This window comes from Triticum dicoccoides, chromosome 4B (assembly GCF_002162155.2).
Source record: "Triticum dicoccoides isolate Atlit2015 ecotype Zavitan chromosome 4B, WEW_v2.0, whole genome shotgun sequence".
In the NCBI taxonomy this organism is placed as follows: Eukaryota; Viridiplantae; Streptophyta; class Magnoliopsida; order Poales; family Poaceae; genus Triticum; species Triticum dicoccoides.
Window position 1 is genome coordinate 18548029 of NC_041387.1, and position 16126 is coordinate 18564154.

The 16126-nt window shown below is 48.7% G+C and overlaps 1 long non-coding RNA gene across 1 annotated transcript; it reads right to left on the reverse strand.

Annotated features, from left to right (window-relative positions):
• Positions 1-32: 32 nt before the first annotated feature.
• On the reverse strand, positions 33-2716 carry LOC119293224. The gene is made up of 3 exons (XR_005142984.1): positions 2614-2716; positions 2324-2399; positions 33-177 (listed from the first exon to the last, which is right to left on the reverse strand). It is a non-coding gene; the product is annotated as an uncharacterized LOC119293224 (long non-coding RNA).
• Positions 2717-16126: the final 13410 nt, after the last annotated feature.

Below are 16126 nucleotides of genomic sequence, written 5' to 3' on the forward strand. Positions count from 1 at the left end.
ACAGAGAGATGAGAGACGTGGAGGGTACCTTCCATGGCATCGGCGCTGGTAGGCTCGGAGCAGACACGCGGAACCCAAAAAGGAGGCTCCTCTCTACTGGTGGAGAAGGAGCAGACCTCAAGCTTCCTTTGGCTGTTGGTGTCGTCCCGGTCGCTGGCCGTTGTACCTCCTACCTGCCTACAGAGATGAAACAGGTGTCAGAGAGAGCAGAAGAAGACGAGGAGGAACATAAAAATTCATTCTTTATCATGATAGGAGCATAACACTAAAGTAGCTAGCTAGCTAGCTACTCCCTCCATCCGGGTTTAAAGGGCCTCCTGGCCACGAAGCCCCGTCCGAAAATGTAAGGCCGCGCACACCAAACCTGCTCCAATAGCAGCATTTTTCCGGTCCCTATTCCTATGCGGTGCCTTGTTAACCGAGTGAGCAGTTATGAGCCATGCATGCAAGCCAGTGCATGCGGTCGTTTGCCTGCGAGCCGCCCCATGCAATGCCTTGTTTCCTGCGTCGGCTGTTTATTACGGTTGCATGCGCATGTAAGGTGCCGCGGCTCATTAATTTAGCATCTACTTTAAACTAGAGGAGAGCCTGCTAATTAGCCAATTTCAGCTCTAATTTTCAAGCGTTTGCTTTCTAGCACTGCCTTGGTCCTATCAAAGTGGTCTTTGGGCCTAATAAACCCGGACGGAGGTAGTAGCTAGCTATGAAGTACTCTAAATACTAAATCATGTGGATCTCATCCTTGACAAACATATGTATAGAAGAGAAGTCTTGTATTTAATATAAGTAAATAGCTGCAGACACTTTGATGCAGCAGCCACTTTGAGCCATCTTTGTAAGACTGGAAACTAACGTTGTATATGCCTGTAAGTAGCAGTTGGTCAGATTCCATGGCCAACTAACTATGATTTGTGGCAAGAAAGCTAAGCTTCCAGTTTAACAACCAATCAGCCTTCAGTAGCACTCTAATGAAATATGTGGCAGACTCAAGCAAATCCGAATAGTAGAGTACTACCTCTGTCCCAAAGTACTTGTCGCTCAAATGGATGTATCTAGATGTATTTCAATGCTAGATACATCCATCTGAGCGAAAAGTAATTCCGGACAGAGGGCGTATTCTATTATGCATAGCCAGTGCTAAGAATTGAAGTGTTTCACAGTAATGCCTTTCAAATGGCTGATTAGTCGGAAATGGTAAAGTAACTGTAGATCTCCCATTATTAAATCATATGCACTGTGATAAGAGCCGGAAGTATCCTATTATGCTTCGCAAGTGTTACAGGCTTAAAAGATTAAGCATTTTACAGTAATGTATGCTCCTACTGCCTCTCAAATGGTTAATTAACCAGAGGAGTCCAGCATTGCAACTGACTGGAGATTACTTTGTATGAGTAACAACAAGAGCACCCTCCTCAGCTAAAGGATGGTTTCTTCGAAATAAGCTAAGTGGATGGTTATCCTGTTCTTGTACTATGAAACTTGAAGATTGGGCATGTAGATAAGGAAATTGAGTATTTTTTATTTCTTATATAATAATTTAGCCTACAACACTATGGCGTGGTTAGAACAAAAGCAAAACCTTTAGGTTGGTGCAAAATTCACTATGCCGTAGACAGATAGAGCACATGAGCAAGAGCAGAGAGAGTAACCTTGACGAAATCTGAAACTATATGCGTTGAGTCAGAACGATAGGCAACAACAATCAGGTAGCACTCCAGGATTTCTTAATTTTGCAACTTACATCTAGCACTAGTAGATGGGCTGATGAACCAGAGCACTTGTCAACATGAGGTAACAAGCATGTGCAACTTATCATCGCATGAAAATAGAAGGTTCTTAAACTGAAGAAGAGCAATTTCGATCGAATATTACCTTATGACCCAAGGCAAATCCGAATAGTACAGTATTATAGTGTGCCTTTCAAATGGCTGATTAGTCGGAAATGGTAAAGTAACTGCAGATCTCCCATTATTAAATTGTTTGCAGCGTGATAAGAGCCAAAAGTATCATGTTATGCTTGGTAAGTGTTACACAGTTAAAAGCTTAAACATTTCACAGTAATGTATGCTCCTACTGCCTCTCAAATGGCTAATTAACCAGAGAGGGCTATCAACCTGCAGGTTTCCCATTACTGAATTGCATGCACTATTGAACTAATAGCCAACAACATTTCAAGTGACGACTGAAAGTGGAGCATTTGACAAAAGTCAAGACCGACATCCAGCAATGGCACGCATAGCACAAAGGTCCAAAACTGAATCCCCTAGGACGCACGCATCTAGAACTTGAATAAAATCTTCCGCTTCTGCCGAAATTAACTCACCGTCTGATGAAGTCGATGCGGGAGACAGATCCGTGTTCCTCCCCGCCTTGTCACTCACCAACCCCACGAGCCTGACCTGCATATCCCAAACCCAAGCAACTGTAGTGAGTGCTTCCTCACTGGAAACTAGTCGTTGTAAGTACGCGTGTGAGTAGCTAGCAATTGGTCAGATTTCATGGCCAACTGCAAGGGATGATTTGTGACAAGAAAGTTAAGCTTTCAGTTTAACAACAAATCAATCAGCTTTCAGTAGTACACTAGTGAAATATTATGGGGCAGTGGCTTAGCACCTATGCGAATGCCGGGGAGGACGACAAGACGAATCGTGGCAGGATCGGAGGCATCAACATGGAAGAAGAATGGATCCCCATCATCACGAATAATCATCCCTACGCGCGTGAGGAAACGAACCGCATTAGGGAAGGGAAGGGAACCAAATCGAAACCAAACCGAAAAAAAGAAACAGAGATGGTGGCGACCTGACCCATTACTGAATTGCTTGCATTATTGAACTAACAGCCAGCAACATTTCAAGTGATAACTGAACGTGGAGCATTTGACAAAAGTCAGGACTGACATCCAGCAACGGCAGGTGGAGCACAAAGGTCCAAACTGAATCCCCTAAGATGCATCTAGAACTTGAATAAAAAGCTTGCGCTTTGCCGAAATTAACTCACGTCTGATGAAGTCGATGTGGGAGATAGATCCGTGTTCCTCCCCGCCTTGTCACTCACCATCCCCATGAGCCTGACCTGCGTATCCCAAACCCAAGCAACCGTAGTGAGTGCTTCCTCACAGGAAAGTGGAAACTAGCGTTGTAAATATGCGTGTAAGTAGCAGTTGGTCAGATTTCGTGGCCAACTGCAAGCAATGATTTGTGGCAAGAAAGTCAAGCTTCCAGTTTAACAACAAATCAATCAGATTTCAATAGTACACTAGTGAAATATTATGGGGCAGTTGTCGGTGTCAAAACCGGCGGATCTCGGGTAGGGGGTCCCAAACTGTGCGTCAAGGTTGGATGGTAACAGGAGACAAGGGACACTTTATTTTACCCAGGTTCGGGCCCTCTCAATGGAGGTAAAATCCTACTCCTGCTTGATTAATATTGATGATATGGGTAGTAGCAGAGTAGATCTACCACGAGATCAAGGAGGCTAAACCCTAGAAGCTACCCTATGGTATGATTGTCGTATGATGAAGTTGCTTGTTCTGTTATCCTATGGACTACAACCCTCCGGTTTATATAGACACCGGATAGGGTTAGGGTTACACAGAGTCGATTACAATGGTAGGAGATCTTGAGTATCCGCATGCCTAGCTTGCCTTCCACGCCAAGGAAAGTTCCTTCCGGACACGGGACGAAGTCTCCAATCTTGTATCTTCATAGTCCTGGAGTCCGGCGAAGGTATAGTCCGGCTATCCGAACACCCCCTAATCCAGGACTCCCTCAGTAGCCCCTGAACCAGGCTTCAATGACGACGAGCCCGGCGCGCAGATTGTCTTCGGCATTGCAAGGCGGGTTCCTCCTCCAAATTCTTCAAGAAGATTGTAAACACCAAAAATAGTGTCTGGCTCTGCAAAACAAGTTTCCACATATTGCCATAGAGAGAATAATTAACACAAATCAAATCTGCTGACGTATTCCGCAGTGCGTCATAACACTACGGCCAAGCTCTTTACACAAATTATTTTCACTTTTCCACCTCAGCGCGTTTAGCGAGGCGGTTTTCTTGGCACGTCTTGTCAAAGCAGAGATCGTGTGCCCTCCTTTGACGGGATTCTCATCAATACAGACGTGGGTAACCCAATCGTGCCCGTTAGCACGTTTCCTTAATTAAAGGCTAGTCCCAAACGGTCACGGGGAGGGCTCTTGGTATTCGACCTCTTATAAAGAGACCATGGCCCTACTTCTTTCTTTTACCCTCAAAACGAGTTCGCCTGTCGCCTCGAGTTCCAACACCCTAGGCTCCAGATTCCAGGCGCATCGGACCTTCGACAATGTCCGGTTTCGACCTCCAAGGCCGATGGATGCCCTCCTCCATCACGGAGGAGGACGTATTAAGGTTGAGGGAGGCTAAGTTCTTGACCAGTGAGATTTCGCACAGGTTGCCTGCTCAAGGACATGTTATTCCCAGTCCCCAGCCCGGTGAGAGCGTGGTGTTCATATCCCACTTTCTTCGGGGGTTAGGCTTCCCAATGGATCCCTTTGTGAGGGGACTGTTGTTTTATTATGGGATGGATTTTCATGACTTAGCTCCGGAGTCCATCCTCCATATCTCCTCATTCATCATTGTGTGCGAAGCGTTCCTCCATGTTACCCCTCACTTCGGATTATGGCTCAAGACCTTCAAAGTGGAGCCGAAGATGATCGAGGGGCGACATGCAGAGTGCGGAGGCGCTATTATAAGTAAGAATGTCGATGCTCCATGGCCCGAGGGCTCTTTTCAAGAGGAGTTCGGCTTGTGGCAACAAGAGTGGTTCTATATCACCGCTCCAAAGGGCACCAAATGGGTGGCGCCTCCTGCCTTTCGCTCGGGTCCCCCACCACGGCTAGCGTCGTGGGTCAGCAAAGGGTTAGATTGGGGATTACCCAAGGACGTGCCTTTGTTGCAGGGCCGCATTAGGGATCTCTTAAAAGGAGACCTCCACCTGGTTAAAGTGACGCAGGTCATGCTGATTCGCCGAATACTGCCTGGCAAACGTCGCTCCCTTCACCTGTGGGAGTTCAATCCGGAGGGACCACGGGCTCTCCAGCATTTCATGGGCGCAACACCCGCGGAGATGTATAAACTGTTCTTCGGATCACAAGCGAAGTGTCCGGATTTGACCGAAGATGCAGGCCTAAGCTGCAATCGCCCGGATTCTCAAGTAAGTAACCTTGTGCCCGGATCTGCTATCCGCATAATTATCGTAAATTTGCCCCTAAAGAGCTGTCCTTTTAAACAGGAGTGGATAGCGACAGCAAAGCTGATCAGGTGTCCGGCTCCCCTTCCCGAAACCAGGCCGGATCCCGTACTTGCCAGGATGTTGAAGATAATGCCTTTGGAGGGAAGTAAAGGGGAGGACAAGGAGACTATGGCTTCCTCGAAGGAGGCCACTCCGAAGGGAGGAAGCGACAATTCCTCTCCTAAGGGGCAGAAAAGGGCCGCCTCTGACGACCCGGAGACCATGGCCTCGAAGCGGGGGGGGGGGGAAATCCTTGTCAGAGGGTCCGACGCCGGGGAGCCCCTCGGCCGAACTACGCCCTCAAAGGGACCAGCTCTCCAGCGAGCCGTAAGTAGGAAAAGATTTTCCTTTTGAGAGAAATCCTTGATTTATATCTAAGAAGATTTAACCGAAATCTTACCTTGTAGTTCGGACCTCAGCCCTTCTCAGCAGAGCTCATCCTCGGGGGATCTTCTTCCGGAGATGATGGAGAGCGGGACGCCTCCCCCTTTCATACCGCCTAACGAAGCGGGCGACCTTGAGGTGTCATCGCGAAGGGTTTCTCCGAATCCAGCAGGGGCGGGAGGTAGCCATGCGGCCCCCCAAGGTTCTCGGCGTCCGGCCTTTGAAAGAGGCCATAGGACAAGTCCGGCACCGTCTGGTGCTCGGCCGGAGGAGCTAAAGATTCTGCTGGGGCGAGCCTCTATCTCAGAGGAACACCGTGCATTGATGGGCACGGTGATTGAAAGGATTTCATCCGCAGAAAGCGGATTGCATGAGGCCGTCAAAAGTTTATTGACGGGTTTTGAGGTACGTTAAATAATGTACACTTGTGTCAATTGCGCATAAATAAGGTGCGCCCTGTGTAGATAGTAGCCCCTGAGACTCTGTGCATCGTCAAAATTGACAACGCGCAGAGGATCTTAATCCCAGGTCCTTTAAGTGGCACCTTTATATATAGGTGGCTAATTGTCCGGAGTCAAGCCGGGTTGGTGATTTTGCCGAACTGAAGCAGCAACTTGATGTGGCAGATGCCGACATCGCGCTGGTCAACAAGCGGCTTGATGATGCTCAAGGTATGTAATTCATTGGGCGGCGGCTAGTAAGAGGAGCTTTATGTCAATATCTTACCGTGTTTGTGCTTGACGCCGATGGTGCGGCCGCCGTGGAGGGTCTTAGGGCCGAACTCGCCCGAGCGAAGGAACAAGCCAGAAAAAGCGATGCGGCCGCCAGAAAAGCCCTTAAAGAGCTGAAAGCCGAACAGGCTGCCCATTGCCAAAGCAAGGAGGAGATGGCCGATATGGCCGTAAAGTTTAAAAGTGCTACTGACCGTTGCAAGCTTCTTGAAGAAGAAGGCCGGGCAAGGAAAACGGGCTTAGAGAAGGCCGTTGCTGATGCCAAGGATGCTCGCTCTGCGATGAGAGCAGCAAGGGAAGAGCTGCGTCAAGCCGGACAAATTGCGGATGGAAAGCCCTTTACGCTGCGAAGGAAATTTTATGATTCGAAGTTCGCTCCGTTGGACCGGATGTGGAGTGTGGAGGACACCTATCTGGATTTGGCGGCGAGTGCCGCTGATGCGACCGAACACTTTCGAGATAAAAAAGATCACGAAGTGGAAAGGCTTTTCTGGTCGCAGTTCCTCAATCTAGAGCGTCCACTAGCAGTGGACGATCGCCTGGCTCAATGGGCCGAGCTGAATAGGTTGTCCGGACTCGCCATGAAGTACGTCATGGGTCATCTGTGGCCGGGGAGGTCAGAGCCGAAGAGTTATTTCAGCTTGATGCAGCAATTTCTTGACGTGGTGCCACATATCAATGCGATGAAGAGGTCAGCGTGCATAGAGGGCGCGCGGATGGCTCTTGCCCGTGTCAAGACATACTGGGCAGATATGGAGACCACCGTTGTTGCGTCTCGGGATTCGGACAAAAGCCGAGTACCCTCCGAGCACTATTTTCAGGAAGTCCTTGAAGGTGCTCGTGTAATAGAGACGCAGTGCTCGAAGGATGCTATCTTATGATAGCATATGTAATCATAAAACAGTATTTTGATAAATTGTAGTGGCATTTTTAGACTTGTGCCTTCAAGTATTAGAAAAACCTCCTGTGCGGACGTTTTAATATATATATATATATATATATATATATATATATATATATATATATATATATATATATATATATATATATATATATATATATATATATATAATCTGAAAGATTGCAGTCGTTGGCTTCAGCCCCCACGCACATAGTGCGGTGGTGCGCGCAGAAGACGCCTTTTCACACTTAACCCAACGTCTTGGTCCTACAAAGGAGGTGATAGCGCAGCGGGCTAGGCAACCGGACTATAATGCTTTAACACTTTCACTTAGCCATAGGAGCTTGACAGTGGGACTATTTAGGTAGCCCCTTAGTGGCGACTGCGCTCGCCCGAATTCGGGGCGCGTATGTGCCTGGTCGGGAAACGGCCCTTCGTCAAAGCGGAGGAATCCGATAAATTCCGATAAGTCATCGAGTGGCGACCAGTCTCACGCTACATCATGACAGTCAGTTTTCGGCTTTCTCTACTGAGGTGCTCGCCCGGCCGAACCGGGGCACAATCGCAGTAGTTCTCCTGGTGCTACCTTAGCCGATAGAGCGGAACGTAAGGTAGCCGAACTCAGGAGCCGGGCAACCCAATATTTGACGAAAGACATGATTCAGAGTTGATGCATATAATGCCAAAACTCGCGACGCCGAACACTCCCTAAGGTGTTCGGTCTTTATGAGTGCGGACGAAACAACACTCTTTATTATTTAAAAAAGCCCCTAGTGTCCAGGTACGCGCAAAAATTCTGGCGTGGCCACATGCCAAGACGCCAGCCTCCTCCTTGGTTATAGAAGAGGAAACCAGGGGATGTATAGCACCAAGAGACAGTAAAAAAGGTTTACGCAGGGTCTTAATCTAAAAAGAATCCTTAGGATGGGTCCCTACTGCACGTCTACGCCTGTGTCTCCGTTGTGCCGTATCCTGGACGGGCGCCGCACGACGTTCATCTGTAAGAGAGAGGAACTGAATTTTAAAATGGGTCGTGCGGAACAAAAACAAAATATAAAGTAAAATATATAAAATTGAGCTTTATTGTCTCTGCATATAGCCCCTAGTACGGGGGTATATGGCCTCCAAGCCTGCGTTGATGATGGACTTGTGGCAAACTCGTCTATTCCGGGTCCGTGGCCTTTAATGACCTATGTCGGAAAGTTTTTTGGCTGGTGAGGCCATTTTATTGTGCGGCTGTCTAAGCGGCCGCACAGTCCTCCATTTGTGGGGGAGGCATACACTAGTGCGTCCCCTTCAAAGATATGATGCCTCGTGGACCGGGCATCTTAAGCGTGAGGGATGCATAGTGCGGTATTGCGTTAAAGCGAGCGAAAGCTCCGCGTCCCAGTAGTGCTTGATAGCGACTTGAAAACGGGACGACATGGAAGGTCAGCTTTTCGCGACGGAAGTTATGGGCAGAGCCGAATATAACTTCGAGCCAGAGAGAACCCATACAACGGGTGTCTGGTCCAAGTGCTACCCCTTGAAAGGAGGTTTTGCTGCGGCGGATTCTTGCTGGGTTTATCCCCATGCGATGGATTGTATCCTGATATATCAGGTTTAGTCCACTGCCGCCGTCCATAAGGACATTTGTAAACTGGAATCCGCCAATTATTGGATCAAGTATCAGGGCAGTCCAGCTTGCGTTTTTGATATTTCTAGAATAGTCTAGCTGATCGAAAGTGATTGGTTTTAATAACCAGTGACGGGACCCCTTATGGGTAGGTTGTATTGTGCGTACCTTTATGGGTGCCACACGTTTTGTTACGCGAAGTAAGTTCACCGTTTTTACTTCTTGTGGGAAGTTCTTTTGTTTCCTGGTGCTCTGCTTCTGGGGTTCGAGCCCCTTGTGTTCGGCGTTGAGTCTTCCGGATTGTTCAAAAACCCAACAGTCTCTGTGGGTATGGTTAGCAGGCTTCCCAGGAGTACTGTGTATCTGACATATCCTGTCCAGGATTCTGTTTAAGTTGGACGGATCATCCCTATTATCCTGGAGGGGTGGTTTTGTCTGATTTTGTCGCGAGCCTTTGAATCCGGCATTGACTGTCGTGCTCTTCGGACTTTTTTCTTTAGTTCAGCGATGATCCTTGTTGCGTCGCGGTTTTCCGTTTCCATCCCTGATTTCGGATGTACTTGGGTCGCTGGGGCTACATCTTGCCAACCAGCTGTCCTCTCCTGCGCAAAAGCAGGTCATGAGGCTTGTGAGTGCGGCCATAGTTCTTGGCTTTTCCTGGCCGAGGTGTCTGGCAAGCCATTCGTCTCGGACATTATGCCTGAAAGCTGCTAAGGCTTCGGCATCCGAACAATCCATTATCTGATTCTTTTTAGTAAGGAATCTATTCCGGAACTGCCGAGCTGATTCTCCGGGCTGTTGAGTTATGTGGCTGAGATCGTCTGCATCCGGGGGGCGGACATAGGTCCCTTGAAAATTTGCTCGAAAAGCATCCTCGAGCTCTTCCCAACTTCCAATTGAGTTTTCGGGAAGGCTTTTAAGCCAGTGCCGGGCTGACCCTTTAAGCTTAAGGGGTAAATATTTGATGGTGTGGAGATCATCTCCTCTAGCCATATGTATGTGGAGGATATAGTCCTCGATCCAGACTCCGGGGTCTGTTGTTCCATCATACGCCTCTATGTTGACGGGTTTGAATCCCTCTGGAAATTCATAGTCCAGAACCTCATCGGTGAAGCATAGGGGGTGTGCGGCGCCCCTGTATTTGGGTGTGCCGGATTCTGATGATGGCTTTTTCGCATTGCTTGCGAGAGCTTGCTTTCTTGGCCCATAAATGGACCTGGCTGGGCCATGATGCGAATCCTTAACTGGGTCGCATGCCGCCTTAAGTGCGGCGCCGCTTGCCGTTTTATGCTGGCCATGGGGTCGTCTATCCGACCGTGTGGCTTTCTTATTTTTTGAACGCGAGGGCTCTAGGGCCTCTTCGTCGAATTCGGGCAGTAGCTTTCTCTTCGGATAGCTTTTAGTGCGGCGACTGCCGCCGTATTTATCTGCGGTGTTGATTACCTTGCTCCATCTGATTCTGAGTGCATCTTCCGCCGTCTTTAGCTTCCGCTTCTGCTTTTTCAGGTTGCGTGCAGTTGCAACGAGCCTTTCATGGAGATTCTTCTGCTCCGTGGGTTTATCCGGCGTAAGGTCGTCCGGAGTTCCGTTATGGCCGGGGGAGGGCTGTTCGGTTTCTCTATCAGTGTTGCCCTGTTCGGACGGTTGCTCTAAGGCATGCTCGTCATCTACCGACTCATCCTGCTCTATGGCTAGGTCTTTATCGAGGCGGGGCTTGGGTCGGCGCTTTCACCGACGCTTTGATTGCTTTTCGAGGGATTTATCCCCTTTTCCATCCCCCTTTTCCTTGTTGTCGTTTCCTTTAGGGGTATCCACCATGTACACATCGTTAGATGGGGTGGCTGTCCAATGCCCTATGGGTGTTGATTCATCTGTATCTCCTGCATCGTCATCCATGCTGTCGATGTCTGCGGAGTCGAAGTTGAGCACGTCGTTTAAATTGTCGACGGTAGCTACTAAGTGGGTGGTGGGTGGGCTTTGAATTTCTTCGTCGCCCGAATCCCAACCTTGCTGACCGTAGTTCGGCCAGGGCTCTCCTCATAAAGAGAGAGACTTGAGAGATTTTAGGATATCACCAAAAGGTGAGTGCTGAAAGATGTCCGCGGCGATGAACTCCATTGTAGGCGCCCAATCGGATTCGATCGGCAGGGGCGCGGGAGGCTCGGAGTTCGGAGAAGAATCCGGCTCCTCGGAGTCATGGGCCATGCGGAGTGCGGGGCCGACGTTCGGCTTGATTGCCTTTGAGATCGCAGCCCCCGAGGTGACGTCCAACCGTTCATCCTCAATTAGCGCAGTAGGCTCTGAGTCAACGGTCGGAACCGGTGCATGGGCGGCCTCCAGGACACTGTTCGGAGGCTGAGCTAGATCATGCCCCTCGAGATAGTGCGGCGCGCTTGGCTGTGGCTCGAACCCGTCGAAGATCAAGTCTCCGCGGATATCAGCCGTGTAGTTTAAGCTTCCAAACCTGACTTGATGGCCAGGGGCGTAGCTTCCGATCTGCTCCAGATGACCAAGCAAATTGGCCCGCAGAGCGAAGCCGCCGAAGACGAAGATCTGTCCGGGGAGAAAAGTCTCACCCTGAACCTCGTCGTTGTTGATGATCAAAGGAGCCATCGGGCCTAAAGGCGACGACACAGAGGAACTCTCAATGAAAGCACCAATGTCGGTGTCAAAACCGGCGGATCTCGGGTAGGGGGTCCCGAACTGTGCGTCAAGGTCGGATGGTAAAAGGAGACAAGGGACACTTTATTTTACCCAGGTTCGGGCCCTCTCGATGGAGGTAAAACCCTACTCCTGCTTGATTAATATTGATGATATGGGTAGTACCAGAGTAGATCTACCACGAGATCAAGGAGGCTAAACCCTAGAAGCTAGCCTATGGTATGATTGTCGTATGATGAAGTTGCTTCTTCTGTTGTCCTACGGACTACAACCCTCCGGTTTATATAGACACCGGATAGGGTTAGGGTTACACATAGTCGGTTACAATGGTAGGAGATCTTGAGTATCCGCATCGCCTAGCTTGCCTTCCACACCAAGGAAAGTTCCTTCTGGACACAGGACGAAGTCTTCAATCTTGTATCTTCATAGTCCTGGAGTCCGGCGAAGGTATAGTCCGGCTATCCGAACACCCCCTAATCCAGGACTCCCTCAGCAGTGCCTTAGCACCTATGCGAATGCCGGGGAGGACGATGAGAAGAATGAATCCCCATCATCACGGTGGTGAACCTACGTGCATGAGGAAACGAACCGCATCAGGGAAGGGAAGGGAAGAGAACCAAATCGAAACCAAAACCTTAAAAATGAACGGAGGGGGAGAGATGGTGGTGACCTGACCTTGGTGCGCATCCATCCTCACCAGATGGAGCGAGAAAGGCTTCTCCTTCCTAGCTTGCCCCCAAACTGAATGAACGCATCAGTCAGACGCAAAGATGAACAGAACCAGAATGAATCAGGGGAGAAGAGGAGGGATTCATACCTGGAGAAGAGGGTCGCGGGCGAGGAGGGATGGTCTGGTGGGAGCTCCACCCTTGACTCCTCCGCTGCCCCTGCGGGGTCGTGGAGGACGAGGACGCCGTGGCAGTGGCGGATCTGCATGCCACCTGACCATGACCAGGTCGAGCAGGGGGCGGGAGTGTGCGCCGGCGCCGATGGGAAAGAGGCCGGGGTGGAAGGAGGAGGCGGCGGTGGGAGAGGACCATGGCCGCGGTGGTAGCGGATGCGCGTCCGTCCTCGCGTCTACGCGGCGGTGACGAAGGGGCTGGAGTTGGTCGGCGGCGGGGCTGGGGTTTGGGTCGGGGGAGAAGAGTTCAGTTTGGGTTGGGCCTGGCTGGGGTTGGGACTTCGGGGTGGGGTGGAGGATGTTTTCATTTTGGGTTTGAACCGTAACCGTGAATATTTTCACGCCTCAGCGCGGTGATGGCTTCTCGCCCCTCGTTGGTTACCCCAAGTGGAAGGTTTGAGATGCAGTGTAGCGGAAGTTTTCCCTTGGCAAAGATACCAAGGATCGATTTCCCCTGAGACTCCCAGTTTCAACAAGAAGGTGTTAACTGCTAACGGCGCCAGATATTAGCAATCAACGTGGACCTGCACACAGATACAAATAACTTTGCTCCCAACGAGTACAGAGAGGTTGTCAATCCCTCCGGCCTTGTCGTTTACAAAGGATCAAACACAAGTGATAATAGTGATAGGTAATGCTGCAAATAATAAGTAAAAGCGGAAAGTAAATAGCGGATGTAATCAATGATGGTAATATGGACCGGGGTACCATGATGTTCACTAGTGATGTCTCTCTCCCAAAAGACGATAAAACAGCTATGTGAGGTAAACAAATTACAGCTGGGCAATTGACAGAATTATGTGCGCAAACCAATGCTAACTATGCTGCAAGAAAGGTAGAGGTTCAAAGCATGGGCGGTACGCCAAGGCAAGTAGACCGCAATCCATCTGCATCTACTACTGATCATCCACCTTGAGATATCTATCCAGAACATCTCGCTGGTATTAAGTTGCGAGTCCCACCCATAGTGTAAACTCAAAGCAACAGACAACTGCATTAAAAGAACTTTGCGTAAAGTAAACAATCCTTGCACCCGCGGGCACAAGCACCGTTGTTTTCCCCCTTGTGGCAACCACACATCCCCTAGACTCATGTTTCTGTCACTCAAACTAGTCATCAAGGGGCATGAACCCACAATCGAGCATAACGTTCCCTCTTGGAGTCACTACCTACTACTTGGCCAAAGCAATAAATAGCAACGGAGAACATGCAAGAATTACTTATGAACATAAATATAAAAGAGGTAAATCAAATATATTACTCAAACACAATCTGAACATAATCTCACAATCCATCGGATCCCAGCAAACTCAACATAGCAACAGCATAAGGATTACATATGTGCCTCGATCATGTAGGGCAGCTCACGAGGTCTAATTAGTGAAGCACAAGAAGGGGAGGAGAACATCACATAGCTACTGGTCATGGACCCATGGTCCAAGGGAGACTACTCACAACTCATCCGGGAGGCGTCCATGGTGGTGGAGAGGCTCCCGGTGGTGATCCTCCCCTCCGGCAGGGTGCCGGGAAGAGTTCTCCTGGTGCTCCCGATCTTGGAAGCGCGGCGGCGGCGGAACAGAGACGAGATCGCGAAAAAGGGTTCCGTCCTCGAGGGTTTCGGGACGCGTGTTAAATATATGCCAAAGGGGGGCATCAGTGGAGGCCTAGGGGGGCCCAGGCGGCCACCTGGCGCGGCCAAGAGGGGGGCCGCGCCGCCAGGGCGCCTGGAGCCCTGGTGGCCCCCCTCCGGCCCTACTTCGGCCGTCTGGAAGCTTCCGGAACGCTGATTTTTATATAATTTTTCCGGAATTTTTCTGGCAGTTTATGTGACGGGAAAAACTGAAATACAAAAAGAGCAGAAAACAGAAACTGGCACTGGGGTGCACTGAGTTAATAGGTTAGTCCAAATATGATCAAAAGTGTATGGAAGTGTATAAATATCATAGCAATATCACCCAAAAGAGGCATGGAGCAAGCAGAAATTATAGATATGTTTTGGACGTATCGACATCCCCAAGCTTAATTCCTGCTCGTCCTCGAGTAGGTAAATGATAACAAGAATAATTTCTGTGGTGACATGCTATTAACCATATAAGGACTTTTCGTAGTCTCATGGCAAAAGCTTACTGAGACAATGAGTCTGTAGTAATTTTGTTGCCTCACGAGAAAATCACAAAGAACTGAAAGTTTTACAATATGATACTGAAACATCAAATAGATTTGTAATGAGCATGGTGTGCAAATATGATAAAGTGATATCTCGCTTGCCCCCTTTAGTGAAGCAAAACATAAATGCAGGGGCACCTCCAAGGTTTAAGTGATGACTAGATACAATGATTTCAGAATAAACGATATCATAATCATGCAAAAGACAATGCTACTTTGGGACTATGCACATTACACTCAGAATGACAATAATGCTCTCAGTAGTTGGTGCTTTTTAAAAGAAGGTGGAGACTCTCGAACTGTGGCTTTTGTTGGCAAGGTTGAAAACCCGTAGTCGGAAACAAAGACAAAGCATGTACCAGAGCTCTTGGTTTTAAAAACAGAGGTAATAATTATTTTTTTGGATATGCATGTTTCGTCAACGAATGCTAGCAGATAACTCAATCACTTCTTGAGCTGGACAAGTTTCGAGGAACGGCTCCCGAATGAGGACCATAACATCCTCTTAATCTCCTTTGTTTATCACTGCCAAAGTTTTCTGATTTCTCATGAACAAAGCGTGAAGGAGGGTTTGTTTGTTGTATTATCTTTTATGAGTCGGGTGCACTCTATTCCAGTTCCTTCTCGTATTAGGGGTTTGCACATTAGACATGCAATCCCGGGGTGAAGCTTGTCCAACTTAAAAAGATCATGAATTAACTACTACTTCCTCATGAGCTAAAACAGAGGCACAAAATAGAAATGCTTTTTTGAATAATTTCGAGATGGTACATGAAAGTCCTTTAAAAAAGGAAGCGCTCGGTAAGAGCGCTGCTACTATGCACATAGCAGTAGCGCTGTAGATACAAAACACACTACTATTATAATTGCCAGACCGTTGCAGGGAGGCTAGGTATACTAGTAGCTCTCATACATAAAAAGTGCTACTGCTATTGAACTAAGCAATAGCGCTTTCCTCTAACCAGCGCTACTGCTAAATTCAGTCCTCTCCTAAGATCAAAGTTTAGTCCCACCTTGATCCGCGAACAGAATGTTTACCACCTTAAATATGGTGCTTCTCAAACTATCACAACCACTTGGTCTTTATTGTACTCTATGTGTAGGATCTGTGGCAAACCGGCGAAGATTCATACTGACAATTTAGACTCTACAAAAAAAGATCAATGATGACCAATGCCTTTTTTAATTTGATGTTTTTTACATGCTAATGATCATAGCCTTAGTAGTAGCGCTGGTTCCACAAAAAAACACTATTGCTAATGATCTTAGCAGTAGCACTTGTTCCACTAAAGCGCTACTGCTATGTATCTTAGCAGTAGCGGTGGTTACAGACTAGCGCTACTACTATGGATACCTTATAAACACGCCCCCGCCCACGCGCGTCCTCACTCTCCCCTCACACTCTCACTCCCCACTCCACTGTGCGCCGTCGCCCACCAGCACTCCCCAAGGTACGTATCTGGCCCCCACCCTCCCCTCCCTCTCACCGCCCTCCTCT